The sequence below is a fragment of the Nyctereutes procyonoides genome, unplaced genomic scaffold, assembly GCF_905146905.1.
Source record: "Nyctereutes procyonoides isolate TBG_1078 unplaced genomic scaffold, NYPRO_anot_genome, whole genome shotgun sequence".
NCBI lineage: Eukaryota > Metazoa > Chordata > Mammalia > Carnivora > Canidae > Nyctereutes > Nyctereutes procyonoides.
Genome location: NW_026575132.1, coordinates 11,332,297 through 11,347,172, shown reverse-complemented (window position 1 = coordinate 11,347,172; position 14,876 = coordinate 11,332,297). Strand labels below are relative to the sequence as shown.

The following is a 14,876-nucleotide window of genomic DNA, read 5'->3' as shown; positions in this document are numbered from 1 at the left end:
AGAAAGTATTTACAAAGGCACACAGGGGGCTATTCAGTCAGTTGAGGATCCCATCCTTGATTTTGGGTTAGGTCATGATCTGAGGGTTGTGAGATCAAGTCCTGCATTCCCCCCCCCCACTCTGCTTCTCCTCACCCCACTCTCTCTTTCTCAAATAAATAAATAAGTCTAAAAAAAAAAGGCAGAGAAGGGGCACCTGGCTGGCTCAGTCAGTAGAGCATGTGACTCTTGATCTTTGGGTTGTGAGTTCGAACCCCACATTAGGTGTAGAGATTATTTAAATAAAAACTTAAAAATAAAATCTTTAAAAAAATTTTAAGGCTTCAGATGTTACAGGATAGTTATTGAATGTAAATCAAATTTTTATTAAGTTATAGAAGTTACAGGATAATTATTGGACTAACTTATATAGAGTAATATGTGTTATCTTCAACAGATAAAGTAAATAACAGGCAACATTGCTTAAGATTATTATATCAAGCGCATTTTTACAAAACTAGGACATGATTCAAAAATGAGAATTATGAAGGAGAACAGCTAAGTATTTTTTTTAAGTCACAGAAACAAATCAAACCACTGGACATATTGTTAAATAATATGAAGATTCAAGGGGGTCAATATAAGGTCTGGAGCACTTGACCCTAGTCATGGGTACCAACGGTACACCAGACACAAAGGAAATTACAAAGACTAACCTTTGGAAGAAAATAATTTTTTTAAGTTTTATTTATTTAAGGGCAGCCCCCGTGGCGCAGCAGTTTAGCGCCACCTGCAGCCTGGGGTGTGATCCTGGAGACCCAGGATCGAGTAGAACGTCAGGCTCCCTGCATGGAGCCTGCTTCTCCCTCTGCCTGTGTCTGTGCCTCTCTCTCTCTCTCTCTCTCTCTCTCTCTGTGTGTGTGTCTCTATGAATAAATAAAGTCTTTTTTATTTTTTTATGTAAAATCTTTTTTTTTTAAGTTTTATTTATTTAAGTAATATCTACACCCAATGCTGGACTTGAAATCATGACCCTGAGATCAAGATTCTCATGCTCTGCTTACTGAGCCAGTCAGACACCACTGGAAGAAAATTATTTGAGCTCTTTCCTTTTCTCTGCCACCATAGTATGGGTGGTTGACTATTCCTCACCATGTTTTTTCACAAGACTTTCAGGATCAAGTAATTCCTGTCCAAGAAACAGGAGAATCGCCCCATTCTCCAGTGGATTCAAATGAAAACTGGTTAATGAAATCAGGTACAACTATTTTTTTTTAATTTAATTTTATTTATTTATGATAGTCACACAGTGAGAGAGAGAGAGAGAGGCAGAGACATAGGCAGAGGGAGAAGCAGGCTCTATGCACCGGGAGCCTGATGTGGGATTCGATCCCGGGTCTCCAGGATTGCGCCCTGGGCCAAAGGCAGGCGCTAAACCGCTGCGCCACCCAGGGATCCCCTCAGGTACAACTCTTAAGAGAACACAGTGGAGAAGAACCAAGGTGGATCCATAAGGAATCACATGAGTTGACATACATATTTATGTTGCATGAAGGTCACTTGTGTGTAACATATCACTCTGCAAGCATCAATACAACCTAAACAATAGATGTGTTTGATCAGGAAAATGATTCTTCTCTGTTAATATGCTTCTGCATTAGTAGGTTGGCTCAGTAATAAATATGAGACCTTTTGTTTGAAAAAAAAAGAAAATTATTGAAACTACAGTGATTAAAAGAATCAAAGTGGGTAATGGAAGAATATGAAGATGGAGTTAAGTAGTTCTACGGTTTTAGGATTTGGTTAATTCTATGTGGTAAGAGAACCCTATCAAGTTATCAAGTCATTGGATCAATTCAAGGAATACTCTTTAATTTTTATTTTTTTTAATTATTTATTTATTTATTTATGATAGTCACACAGAATGAGAGAGAGAGGCAGAGACATAGGCAGAGGGAGAAGCAGGCTCCATGCACCGGGAGCCCGACGTGGGACTCGATCCCGGGTCTCCAGGATCGCGCCCGGGCCAAAGGCAGGCACCAAACCGCTGCGCCACCCAGGGATCCCGGAATACTCTTTAAAAAACAAAACAGGGCAGCTCTAGCGGCTCAGTGGTTTAGCGCTGCCTTCAGTCCAGGACATGGTCCTGGAGACCCAGGGTAGAGTCCCACATCAGGCTTCCTGCATGGAGCCTGCTTCTCCCTCTGCCTGTGTCTCTGCCTCTCTCTCTCTCTGTGTGTCTCTCATGAATAAATAAATAATATCTTTAAAAAAAATAAAAATAAAAAAATAAAAAACAAAACAAAACAATGCAGAATGGCAATATTCAGCATCCACAGAATCTTCTTATGTCAGTAAATTGTTAAAGGAAACAATTAGGTATAATGTCCCCAAAGTTTTGTTGTTGTCATCACTGTTTTTGTTTTTTGTTAGATTTTTTTTATTATTATTATTTACTCATGAGAGACACACAGAGAGAGAGAGGCAGAGACACAGGCAGAGGGAGAAGCAGGCTCCATGCAGGGAACCCGATGTGGGACTCGTTCCGGGGTCTCCAGGATCAGGCCCTGGGCTGAAGGCGGCGCTAAACCCCTGAGCCACCCCGGCTGCCCTTGTCATTGTTAAGTAATCTCTACACCTAACATGGGATTCAAACAACCCCAAGATCAAGAGTCACGTACACTATTGACTGAGCCAGCCATGGACCCCTAAAACTTTGGTTTTAGACCTGCTATTAGTTCTACTACTACGGTTTTGTGACTTCAAGCAAATCATTTCATTTTTTTTTAGGCCTCGGTTCCTCACATGTAAAATAAATTTGGGGGGATCCCTGGGTGGCGCAGCGGTTTGGCGCCTGCCTTTGGCCCAGGGCGCGATCCTGGAGACCCGGGATCGAGTCCCACGTCGGGCTCCCGGTGCATGGAGCCTGCTTCTCCCTCTGCCTGTGTCTCTGCCTCTCTCTCTCTGTGTGTGACTATCATAAATAAATAAATAAAAATAAATAAAATAAAATAAAATAAAATAAATTTGGACTAGCTATCCCTGTTTGTTTTCAGCTTTAAAACTCTATTATTTCTTTGTATCACAAATTTCCTATATTAAGAAAATTATATTTCATGACAGTTTTCATTTCTACCCTAAAGGACACAAGTTGAAAACAAATATTTAAGAAAAAGTCTTTCTGGGATCCCTGGGTGGCGCAGCGGTTTAGCACCTGCCTTTGGCCCAGGGCACGATCCTGGAGACTCAGGATCGAATCCCACGTCGGGCTCCCTGCATGGAGCCTGCTTCTCCCTCTGCCTATGTCTCTACCATTCTCTCTCTCTGTGACTATCATAAATAAAAAAAAGAAAGAAAGAAAGAAAGAAAGAAAGAAAGAAAGAAAGAAAGAAAGAAAGAAAGAAAGAAAAAGCCTTTCTACGGTATACTATTTTATATCAGTGTAAATTTTGTGATTCTTTGTTTAAACTTACTCATGAAATAAGTGGAGCTATTTGTGTAATTTTGTGTCTTAAGTTATATGATTTTATAGAAAAAATCATTTTACATTTTTCTTTTTAATGTGTGTGATTCCCATTGTTCATAGCCAGAATGTAGAAGCAAGGGATTTTTTCCACTTATATGCTAATGTGATCAAAGTATATAAACTACCCTTTATAATCTCCAGAAAGGTCTGAATCACCCCTTACAACTTATTCAGAAATACTATGACTTATGAAAGTTACTAATCAATCAACAAACATTTATTAAATTCTTTTTGGGTATACAATATTATTGCTGTATCAATATCAACATTTTTAAAAAGATTTTATTTATTTCTTTTAGAGAGAGAAAAAGTGCAAGTACAGGGAGGGAGAGGGACAAGCAGACTCCACCCTGAGTACAGAGCCTGAGGTGGGGCTTGATGTCTCCATTCAAGATCTTGACCTGAGTCAAAATCAAAAGTCCAGGGACCCTGGGTGGCTCAGTGTTTGAGCCTTAGGCTCAGGGTGTGATCCTGGAGTCCTGGGATCAAGTCCCATTTTGGGCTCCCTGCAGGGAGCCTGCTTCTCCCTCTGCCTGTGTCTCTGCCTTTCTCTGTGTGTGTCTCATGAATAAATAAATTAAAATCCTTAAAAAAAAAAATCAAGAGTCCAAAGCTTAACTGACTGAGACATCCAGGAACCTCTCAGTATTAACTTTTAAAAGCTCTATTTCAGTTTGATGAGCATAACATAGTTATCTATTGTCAAAGAAGTGATAAAAGCACAAGTTTGGGATGCCTGCTTGCCTCAATCAGTTAAGCAACTGACTCTTGGTTTCTGCTCAGGTCATGATCTCATGGGGGTGAGATCAGGCTCCATGCTCAGTGGAGAGTCTGCTTAAGACTCTCTCTCCCTCTCCTCTGCCCCTCCCTATAGTGCACTTCTGCTGAGCGTTCAAATAAATAAATAATTTTTTTTTTTTTAAAGCACAAGTTAAGGGTGCCTGGGTGGCTCAGTGGTTAAGTGGCTGCCTTCCGCTCAGGGTCCTGAGATCCAGCCCTGACCCTGGCTCCCTGCTCATTGGAGAATCTGCTTCTCCCTCTCCCTCTGCCCCTCCTCCTGCTTATACTCCCTCTTTCTCAAGTAAATAAATAATTTTTTTAAAAGGTACAAGTTATTTCTATTTCATATAAAATTATTCTTTTAAGATTTTATTTAATTGAGAGACAGCACACACGTGGGATGAGGGGCAGAAGAGGAGGGAGAGGGAGGGGGAATTTGAGCATGGAACCCCATGTGGTGCTCAATCCCATAATCATGAGATCACAACCTGAGGTGAAAACAAGAGGTGAAACCAACCAACTGAGCCACCCAGGTATCCCTATTTCATATACAATTATTTAATGTGTTAAAATCTCTTTATTTTTAAGTAAACTTTGTGCCCAGTTTGGGGCTTGAACTCATGAACCAGAGATCAAGAGATGGATGCTCCACTAACTGAGCCAGCCAGGTGCCCCATAATGTGTGAAAATAATATTTCTCCAGAAAGATTTATAATATCAGAGAACAGTAACTGTATCATATGCTGCTACATACCCAGAAAATGTTCAGTAGCCGTTGAGGTAAAAAGCCATCCAATTGAGGACACAAAACAAGGAAAAAATATTTGACCCTGCATAGGCTTATTTGTATCCTGAGGATAGAAAAAATATATAACAGAACGTATTTTTTTACTGAACATTCTACAAATGTTTGGTACTTTTTCAATACTTTTTCCAGTTATTAAGCATGTCAACATTCTTCTCACTTAGATGCTGAGACTTGCATAAGCATTTGAAATGTACTGAAGTTAGGAAACAAGACTGTCTTATGGCCTTGCATTTTAATTTTTCTGGCTTTTGATAAATATTTATCTGGCCTTTCATAATGACCTCCAAATAACCGCACTAGACTATCTGCTTGTAGAAATTACACAAATAATTTCAAGAGCAGCTGAAGCTACTGTAATATGCATCCTCACAACCTTCACCCTATCCAATATAAACACTTATTCAACCTTTTTTAGAAGACCCTGGAACACAGAAATATTCACCTCAAAACTTACTTTTTCTTCCTTAATCTAGAATTTTTCCTATTTAAACTTATTAGATATTTAAACATAAAATGTGATGTTTTTATTTTCCAAACACAAAACTAATCATGCTTTAAACTTTGAACCTCTACCTCTTTAACTTAAATGTATTCCTTTCCCTTCAACTAAGAGACCAATTTCAAAACCTCTTTTGTGTTAGGAAATCAAACCATATAACAAATTTAGGATAAAATCTTTGTCTAAATGCTCAAAAAGCAAGATTACCACCCACTCCTTTTTATGGAGAGAAATCCAAGTTTCAGTTATAAAAGTAACAACTTAAAAGAAGGCTGATTATGGGCTGCTCATCTCAGGGTATGTCTCTATCTCATGTAGCATGAGGTTTACACTATCTCTGGCATCTTTAATATTCTTTTGCTTTAGAACCATCATTGCCTGATACTGGCTAATTCATTGCTCTTGGGGGAGATTGTTTTCCATTGTATACTTCTCATAATAATCAATTTTCTCAGTGTATATCTGCTGCTATCCAGAAATAGACTATACACATTTATTCTTAAAGCACAGAATAAAAAAGTGAAACTCAGACTTACAGGGTTTTTTCCCTCTTTCAAATATTACAGAATAATCTTTCCATATTTCCAAAAATAAGAGCCTTCAGGAAAATGTACCAAACACAAACTATTACTAGAATGGTTTCACAGCTAAGGATTACTCATATGCCTTCTGTTTGCCAAGTTTTTATGTAGAACATCTGTAGGAAATATTTGCCATTGTCTTGCCTTCCTACATCTCCCTATAAGGATTATTTTATCTTGGACACAAAGCTTTAGTGATAGAAAATGGGGAAAGAGAGGACAATATGGTGGGGTGATTCAGATAAGTAAAATTTTCTAGTTAAAAGTTTCAGACCAAGGGCGCCTAGCTGGCTCACTCAGTAAAATATATGAGTCTTGATCTGGAGGTTGTGAATTCAAGCCCCAGGTAGAGTGTAGAGATTACATAAAAACAAAATCCAAAAATAATAAACAATATCTTTTTTAAAAAGGTTTAATGACCAACATGACATTTATAGTTGTCTCTCACCTATTTTAGTATAATTAAGGACAATCCTATAGTATGACCCTTAACTTCTTGACCTTATGAAAAAAGGTATTCACAATCTTTCAAGCTATATCTCTTTTTCACCCCCAGAAGTCCAGACAGAGTTCAACCTCTTACAGTTCACTGAACATACCAGGCCTTTTCCCAAATTTACCTTCTTTCTAATTAAAAAGAAAAGAGAGGAGAGGCCCCGTCATTTTCTAGAGACTATTCCCTCCACCTTTAGTGCCTTTCCTTGCCCCTGCTCCAGGCATCTTCTATTCTTTTTTCAAAACCCAGCATAATTGCAGGGTTAAGCATTCTCCAATTCCCAGATCGTCATTACCTGCCTTGTCCTCCGAGTTTCCAAAATATTTTGTTCACACTCTGGAGTAGTGTAACATTCCTCTTCTATTTTTATTGTTTCTGATTTTGATTTGGGAAGGAAGGGATTCTGGGTGATTTTCAATTTTATTTTCTTTTTTATACTTTTTGATAACACTTTGACTTCCTACAATGTATTCTATTTTATTTAGAAAAAATATTATTTCAAATAGTAGTTCAGGACAAAGGAAATTAAAACGAAAAACAAAAAATCACAAGTAGTCTTTGGCCTCCAGGGCAAATATTATACTCAAGGTAGGGAAATGCAAAAAAAAAAAATTTTTTTTTAATATTTTATTTATTTATTCATTCAGACACACACACACAGAGAGAGAGAGGCAGAGACACAGGCAGAGAGAGAAGCAGGCTCCACGCAGGGAGCCCAATGTGGGACTCGATTCCGGGACTCCAGGATCAGGCCCCGGGCTGAAGGCGGCGCTAAACTGCTGAGCCATCCGGGCTGCCTGGGAAATGCAAAAAAAATTAAGCAAACTCTCTGAACATTATCAAAAAACAAATTATTAAAAAAATTATTTTGCAGATGACACTTTGATATCAACACCATACCCTAATATTTATTAAAATTTTCTGGATATATTAATATTCTATTTAATACTCTGGTTTATTATTGGTTAAATTTGTGACTATCTTTTTTATTTATTTTATTTATTGTTAAAGATTTCTTTATTTGAGAGAGAGCACACTTGTGTGAATGGGGGAAGGGCTTGAGGGAGAGGGAGATAGAGAATCTCAAGCAGACTCCCTGCTGAGCATGGAACTCCATGCTTGATCCCACCACCCCAAGATCATGACCTGAGCCAACCTGGGGGCCCCTATTTATTCATTTAAGTAGGTTCCATACCCAGTATGGGGCCCAACGCAGGGCTTGAACTCACAACCCTGAGATTAAGACCTGAGCTGAGGGATCCCTGGGTGGCGCAGCGGTTTGGCGCCTGCCTTTGGCCCAGGGCGCGATCCTGGAGACCCGGGATCGAATCCCACGTCGGGCTCCCGGTGCATGGAGCCTGTTTCTCCCTCTGCCTGTGTGTCTGCCTCTCTCTCTCTCTCTCTCTCTCTGACTATCATAAATAAATAATTAAAAAAAAAGAAACACTTTAAAAAAAATTTAAAAAAAAATCCATCTTTAAAAAAAAAAAAAAAAAGGACCTGAGCTGAAATCAAGAGTTGGACAAAACCAACTGAGCCACCCAGTCACTCATATCTTTTTTATTTTAATTTTTTTTCTATTTTATTGTATTATATCATCTGTGTAAGTCTGCTCAAGCCTCTGATGGAACAGAAATAGAAATGGTATAAATAAACCATTTGGGCACTAGAATTTTAATTGTCCCTGGCAGGTTCCACCAGATTCACATATTTTATTTTATTTTTTTAAAGATTTTATTTTATTTATTCATGAGAGACACACAGAGAGAGAGAGAGAGAGAGAGAGAGGCAGAGACACAGGCAGAGGGAGAAGCAGGCTCCATGCAAGGAGCCCGACGTGGGACTCGATCCTGGGTCTCCAGGATCACACCCCAGGCTGAAGGCGGCGCTAAACCACTGAGCCACCGGGGCTGGCCAGATTCACATATTTTAGCTGGAATGGAAGTGCTGTCTTCAAGCAAGGGATCATGAAGACAGCAAAGCAACTTACCAAGTGGCTAAAACACGTAGTATAATAGAGCTCCTATATGCAGCCAATACAAGTTTGTCTATATACCACCATAAATGAAATGCAGAAGTTTTCTTTTTTTTTTTTTTTAAGATTTATTTTTTTGAAACAGAGAGACAGAAAGAGCATGAGTGGGGGGAGAAGCAGAAGGAGAGGGAGAAGCAGACACCCGGCTGGGCAGCCCAATGCGGGGCTTAATCCCAGGACCCTGGGATCATGACCTGAGCTGAAGGCAGATGCTTAATTGACTGAGCCACCCAGGTGGCCCCAGAAGATTCTGATATTTATTTTCATCTCCTCTTCATTATAGAACTGGTGAAAATCCTTAGCTGCAAATGGCTAAGTCATACTTTCTGTTTTGATTTATCTTCTTGCATAGTTCAATGCTGATTTTCTTTTCTGTGTTCTTTATGTGTTTAATGTGTTTTACCTGTCCTTAAATCAAGCAGATCTGGCTGAGATGCAATGTGGCTTTTGAGATCAATGCCATTATTATTATTTGCAAAAGCAGTGATATTTTCTAAATCTGTAATTTCTGAATGATGGCTTCAGATAGAGATTTTATCCATTGTATTGCCAGTGAGGCTTGGCCAGAGCTCTGCCTTGCAAGTTCTGCTCCATGCCAGCTTCTCTCGCTCAGCTATCTCTATGACTAATGTCATCAGTATTTCAGTAGTACTCTTGACTGATGAGAGGTATAATCTGTACACTTTGATTTTTTTCCACCTACTGCAAAAAACATGGTCTCCATTATATTTCATCTCAAACATTAGTTAAAACCTTCTTGTCCATATCCCTGAAAGGGTTTTACTGTTGAGCCAATTTAATCTCCCATTGTGAGGTCTACAATAGCATTTACACCATTGTTTTGCAAATTATCTTTTTGGGAAGCCAGGAGATTATGGATTCCTTAAAACCTGGCACTTTAGAGTCAGGATTTAGCATAAATCTGACACATATTAGGTCCTCAATAAATGCCGAACTTATTTGAATAGATGAATGGACATAAAGCATACTTTTTAAGTAGCAGAGAAAACAACAGGAAAAATTTTCAAAGGAATTTAAGATATGAAATGAATTTCCTAAACTAAAAGTGAAAACCCAATTTAAGAATGAGCAAGGACTCTAAATAGACATTTCTCAAAAAAAGATTACAAATGACCAATAAAAATATGAAATGATGTTCAGCATCATTAACCATTAAGGAAATACAAATCAAAATCACAATGAGGTACCACTTCACACTCACTAAGGTGGCTAAGATAAAAAAAAGATAGATAAAAATATCTAAAAGGATGTGAAAAAAATGGAACCCTGAGATATTGCTAATGAGAATGTAAAATGGTGCAGTTACTTTGGAGAATAGTTTGACAGTTCTTCAAAAGTTGAGCATTGGAGCAGCGGTGGCTCAGTGGCTGAGTATCAGCCTTTGACTTGGGTCATGATCCTGGGAGGCATTGGGCTCCCTGCAAGGAGACCTGCTTTTCCTTCTGCCTATGTCTCTGCCTCTTTTTCTGCGTCCCTCATGAATGAATGAATGAATGAATCAATCAATCAATCTTAAAAAAAAATAAAAGCTATGCATTGGTTTACCATATGACCCAGTAATTCCAATCCTAGGTATATACCCAAGAGAAATGAAAAAAAAATATCTACACAAATATTCATAGAAGCATTGTTCGTTTGATTTATTTTTATATATTTTTTAAGATTTTATTTATTTATTCATGAGAGAGAGAGAGAGAGAGAGAGAGGCAGAGACACAGGGAGCCTGATGTGGGACTGGATCCCCTGTCTCTGGGATCACACCCTGGGCTGAAGGCGGCGCTAAACTGCTGAGCCCGCATTGTTCATTTTAACCATAAAGAGGAAACAACTAAAATGTTCATTAACTGATAAATGGGTAAATAAATGTGGTATATCCATGCAATATAATATTACCCACCCATAAAACTAATGAAGCATTGATACATGCTACAACATGGATGAATCTTGAAGTCCATATATTGAGAGAAAGGAACCATTCACAGAAGACCACATATTGTATGATTCCATGTATGTGAAATGTCCAGAATAGGCAAATTTAGAGACAGAAAGTAGATTAGTGGTTGCACAGGGGTGGAGGACGAAGGACATTGGGAATAAATGTGAAGTGACAATACTGGATAAGGAGTCTCCTGTTGAGGTGATGAATGCATTTCAAAATTGATCACGGGTGATAGTTGCACAACTCTATGAATACACTAAAAGCTATTGAATTGTCCACTTTGAATAGATGAATTGTATTGAGAATTATATCTCAATAAAGGTGTTTTTTTTTTTTTTTAAAGACTTTACTCATTTAAGGGAAAGAGAGAGGGGAGCCCCAGTGGCTCAGCGGTTTAGCACCACCTTCGGCCCAGGGCGTGATCCTGGAGACCCGGGATCGAGTCCTATGTCAGGCTTCCTGCATGGAGCCTGCTTCTCCCTCTGCCTGTGTCTCTGCCTCTGTCTCCTTCTGTGTCTCTCATGAATAAATAAATAAATAATCTTAGAGAGAGAGAGAGAGAGAGAGAAAGAAAGAAAGCAAGGGGAAAGAAAGGCAGAGAGAGAAGCAGACTCCCGTCTCAGCAGGGAGCCCAATGTAGGGTTCCATCCTAGGACCCTGTGATCAAGACCTGAGCCAAAGGCAGACACTTAACTGATTGGGACACTCAGGTGCCCCAATAAAGCTATTTTTTAAGAAGAGGAACTGAAAGGCATTTTGCCAGTAACAATCACATTGCTAATCCCCAAACTTTCACTTCTTTTGCAGGATACTGTTTAAGAACAAAACTATACATAAGAAATGTAGCAGATTCTTAAAGAAAAAAATATCTTTGTCCTTATACTAACCCTAGGAGGACAAAATCAATATAATGAAACTGTATCACTTCTCATGGGCCTTTACCTAATGTTACTATTTATAAGTAATGCGGTTTGTTGAAAACAATGCTTGAAATCTTAAGCTGTTTTAGGATATTAAAAGGGAAAAACCCTAAACGTATAAACGTTAGGCCTTACAGTAAATAATAGAATTTGTAAGTTTTGCTTAGATTAACAGTGGCCTTACTCCTTCCTTCCAAACTCTTGTACAAGCAAGTAGTGTATTAAGCAAGTGACAGAGGTGTGATAAGAAGAATCTCTTATTATAACAGTGTACCTGCAACCCCTGCTGAGATATCATCTGTTTGGTCACAGGTTTGTTTTAATTTTTCTCAAGCAACTGCCAGCCAGTAACACTATCATTTAATCCCATGCAACAATTACAGCAACCAAGATGATGAAACTGATAACCAATGGTACAAATCCATTATAACATCCATATGTAATCCATCACAGAGGATTTCAGGACAAGGGCTAGAGAAAGAAAAATTAATGAGGTCAGAATGGAAAACAAATGACAAGAGAACAGAGTGAAGTCACTAGCTCACTAGGATATACTTAGAAAATCAGCTGAAGTCTGCAAGCATTTTTGCAAATAACATTACAGCAGGAATAAGAAGGTGTTTGCCTTCTAGAACAGTTCCAGGAGGATGGATTTATATGACTTGTTTTAACAATCAGTAAAGTGACATTTACTTAACTTTTACACCTTACAAAGCACTTTCACATCTATTTTTGCATTTGAGCCTCCCTCCCGTGAGATAGATAGAAAAGGTAAGATAAGACTTGCCTCGTAATTACCATCATAAGAAATGACCTATATTAAACTGTTGCATCCCAGGCAAAAGGGGATGTTTTGACCCTATCTCTTTAATCCAATAAATACTTTGGGTCACAGGGAAAAATAAAGTTTCATGAAAATAATAGCTGTGAAAGAAAGCTCACCATAGTAGTAGTTAAAATGGACAGAATTTGACAAGGATAAAAACCTGATGACTGCAATGAATCTCACTGTAAAATGTACATGAAAAAAGTTGATCTGGCACATAATCATTTCAGTAAAATAAAAACGAGAATAGAAAAAATTGGAAATAGTTTCCTTGCATAAAAATTTGATAAATAATTAAATAGATTAGTGTTCGCTTCAGCAGCACATGTACTAAAATTGGAATAATACAGGGATTAGCATGGCCCCTGCGCAAGGATAACACGTAAATTCATGAAGCATTCCATAATTTTTTGAACTATGGGAGAAAAACTGAGGGTTGCTGGCGGGGCGGGGGGAGGTGGCTGGGAGGATACTGGGTGATGGGCATTAAGGAGAGCACTTGATGTAATGAACACTGGGTGTTATATGTAACTGAAGAATCACTATACTTTAGCTCTGAAATGAATAATGCACTCTATGTTAATTGATTAATTTTAAATTAAAAAAAGAATTAAATAATGACTATTGTTTAAATGGGCATATTCATAAATACAGAGTTCAAAATGGCAGGTTAAAATCATGCATCTGATTCAAGTTGGAGACTAAAAAACAAGAAAGACGGGCACCTGGGTGCCTCAGTCAGTTAAGCAGTTAAGGTTAAGTGTCTGCCTTCAGCTCAGGTCATGATCCCACAGTCCCAGTCCCTGGATTGAGCCCCACATCAGGCTCCCTGTTCAGTGGAGAGGTTGCTTCTCTTCCCTCTGCCACTTTCCCTGTTTGTGCTCTCTCTCTTGTCAAATAAATAAATAATATCTTTGAAAAAAAAATTTAAAAACAAAAAGGAGAACATGGTAGACTCAAATTGACTTTCTTTTTTTTTTTTCCAAATTGGCTTTATTAACTTGATTTTTAGAATCCTGCCTGCCTTCTTATTCAACATGACTCATGTTAGGTAAGTCTCAGTTGGGCTCTTTCTTATTCTGTAAAATGAGAAGTGCAATGTGGTGGATTAAATGAGATAATGTGAATAAGGCAGTTAGTATAGTAATGGCACAAGTGAAGTGTATTCTGACCCTGCCTTTTCCAAGAATTTATTGTATCCTTCCAGTATGCCAGGCCAGGATCTTTAAAAGTAGGTCTCCTAGTCAGTAAACCAAGTTACTTCATCTGTAAGTACATTTCTTATAATTGACAAAATACCCAAAGCAGATCTTTGATGAAACTACAACAGAGCTTAACCTCTGACTGTCTACACATTTTATTTTTTTTAAAGATTTATTTTTATTTATTTATGATAGAGAGAGAGAGAGAGAGAGAGAGAGAGAGAGGCAGACTTCATGCTGGGAGCCCGACGTGGGACTCGATCCAGGGACTTCAGGATCGCGCCCTGGGCCAAAGGCAGGTGCAAAACCGCTGAGCCACCCAGGGATCCCCTGTCTACACATTTTAAAATAGCAATCTTAGGGCAGCCCCAGTGACTCAGCAGTTTAGCGCCTCCTTCAGCCCAGGGCATGATCCTGGAGACCCGGGATCCACGTCCTGCGTGGAGCCTGATTCTCCCTCTGCTTGTGTCTCTGCCTCTCTCTCTCCCTCTCTCTCTCTCTCTCTGTGTGTGTGTCTCTCATGAATAAATAAATAAAATATTTTTTAAAAAAATAGAAATTTTATTTATTTATTTATTTATTTAAAATAGAAATTTTAATTTAGAAAATATTGTCCAGGGATCCCTGGGTGGCGCAGCGATTTGGCGCCTGCCTTTGGCCCAGGGCGCGATCCTGGAGACCCGGGATCGAGTCCCACGTCGGGCTCCCGGTGCATGGAGCCTGCTTCTCCCTCTGCCTGTGTCTCTGCCTCTCTCTCTCTCTCTCTCTCTCTCTCTGTGACTATCATAAATAAATAAAAATTAACAAAAAATAAAATATTGTCCAACCAACTACTGGGGTATAGAGTAAATTTTAAATGCCCACGTGGCTCAGTTGCTTAAGCATCAGACTCTTAATCTCAGCTCAGGTCTTGATCTCAGGGTGTTGAGTTCAAGCTTCAAGTTGGGCTCCACGCGGGTGTGGAGCCTACTGAAAAAATATACTCCAGGTTATTTAGAAAATATAAAAAAAAAGAAAAGAAAGAAAGAAAATATAAAAATAAAAATACCTGTTTCTAACAAAATGTTTGATGCATAAATAGCTATTTAGTTTGACTTATCCACCCCAAAATTGGTTTATCTATTCTCAAGAAAGAAAACATGGTCAATTAAGTAATGATATTCTTGGTTTCACTAACAACATGAGGTATAGAATACTGGGAAACCATTCAGCCTATCAGTCTTATCATATGGAAAATAGACATGATAATATACACCCAATTCAG

The 14,876-nt window shown here is 38.6% G+C and overlaps 1 non-coding gene across 1 annotated transcript; it reads left to right on the top strand.

The window, feature by feature from the left end:
- The first annotated feature begins 12,716 nt into the window (after positions 1–12,716).
- LOC129523082 (U6 spliceosomal RNA) lies at positions 12,717–12,820 on the top strand. The gene has a single exon (XR_008667044.1). It is a non-coding gene; the product is annotated as a U6 spliceosomal RNA (small nuclear RNA).
- Positions 12,821–14,876: the final 2,056 nt, after the last annotated feature.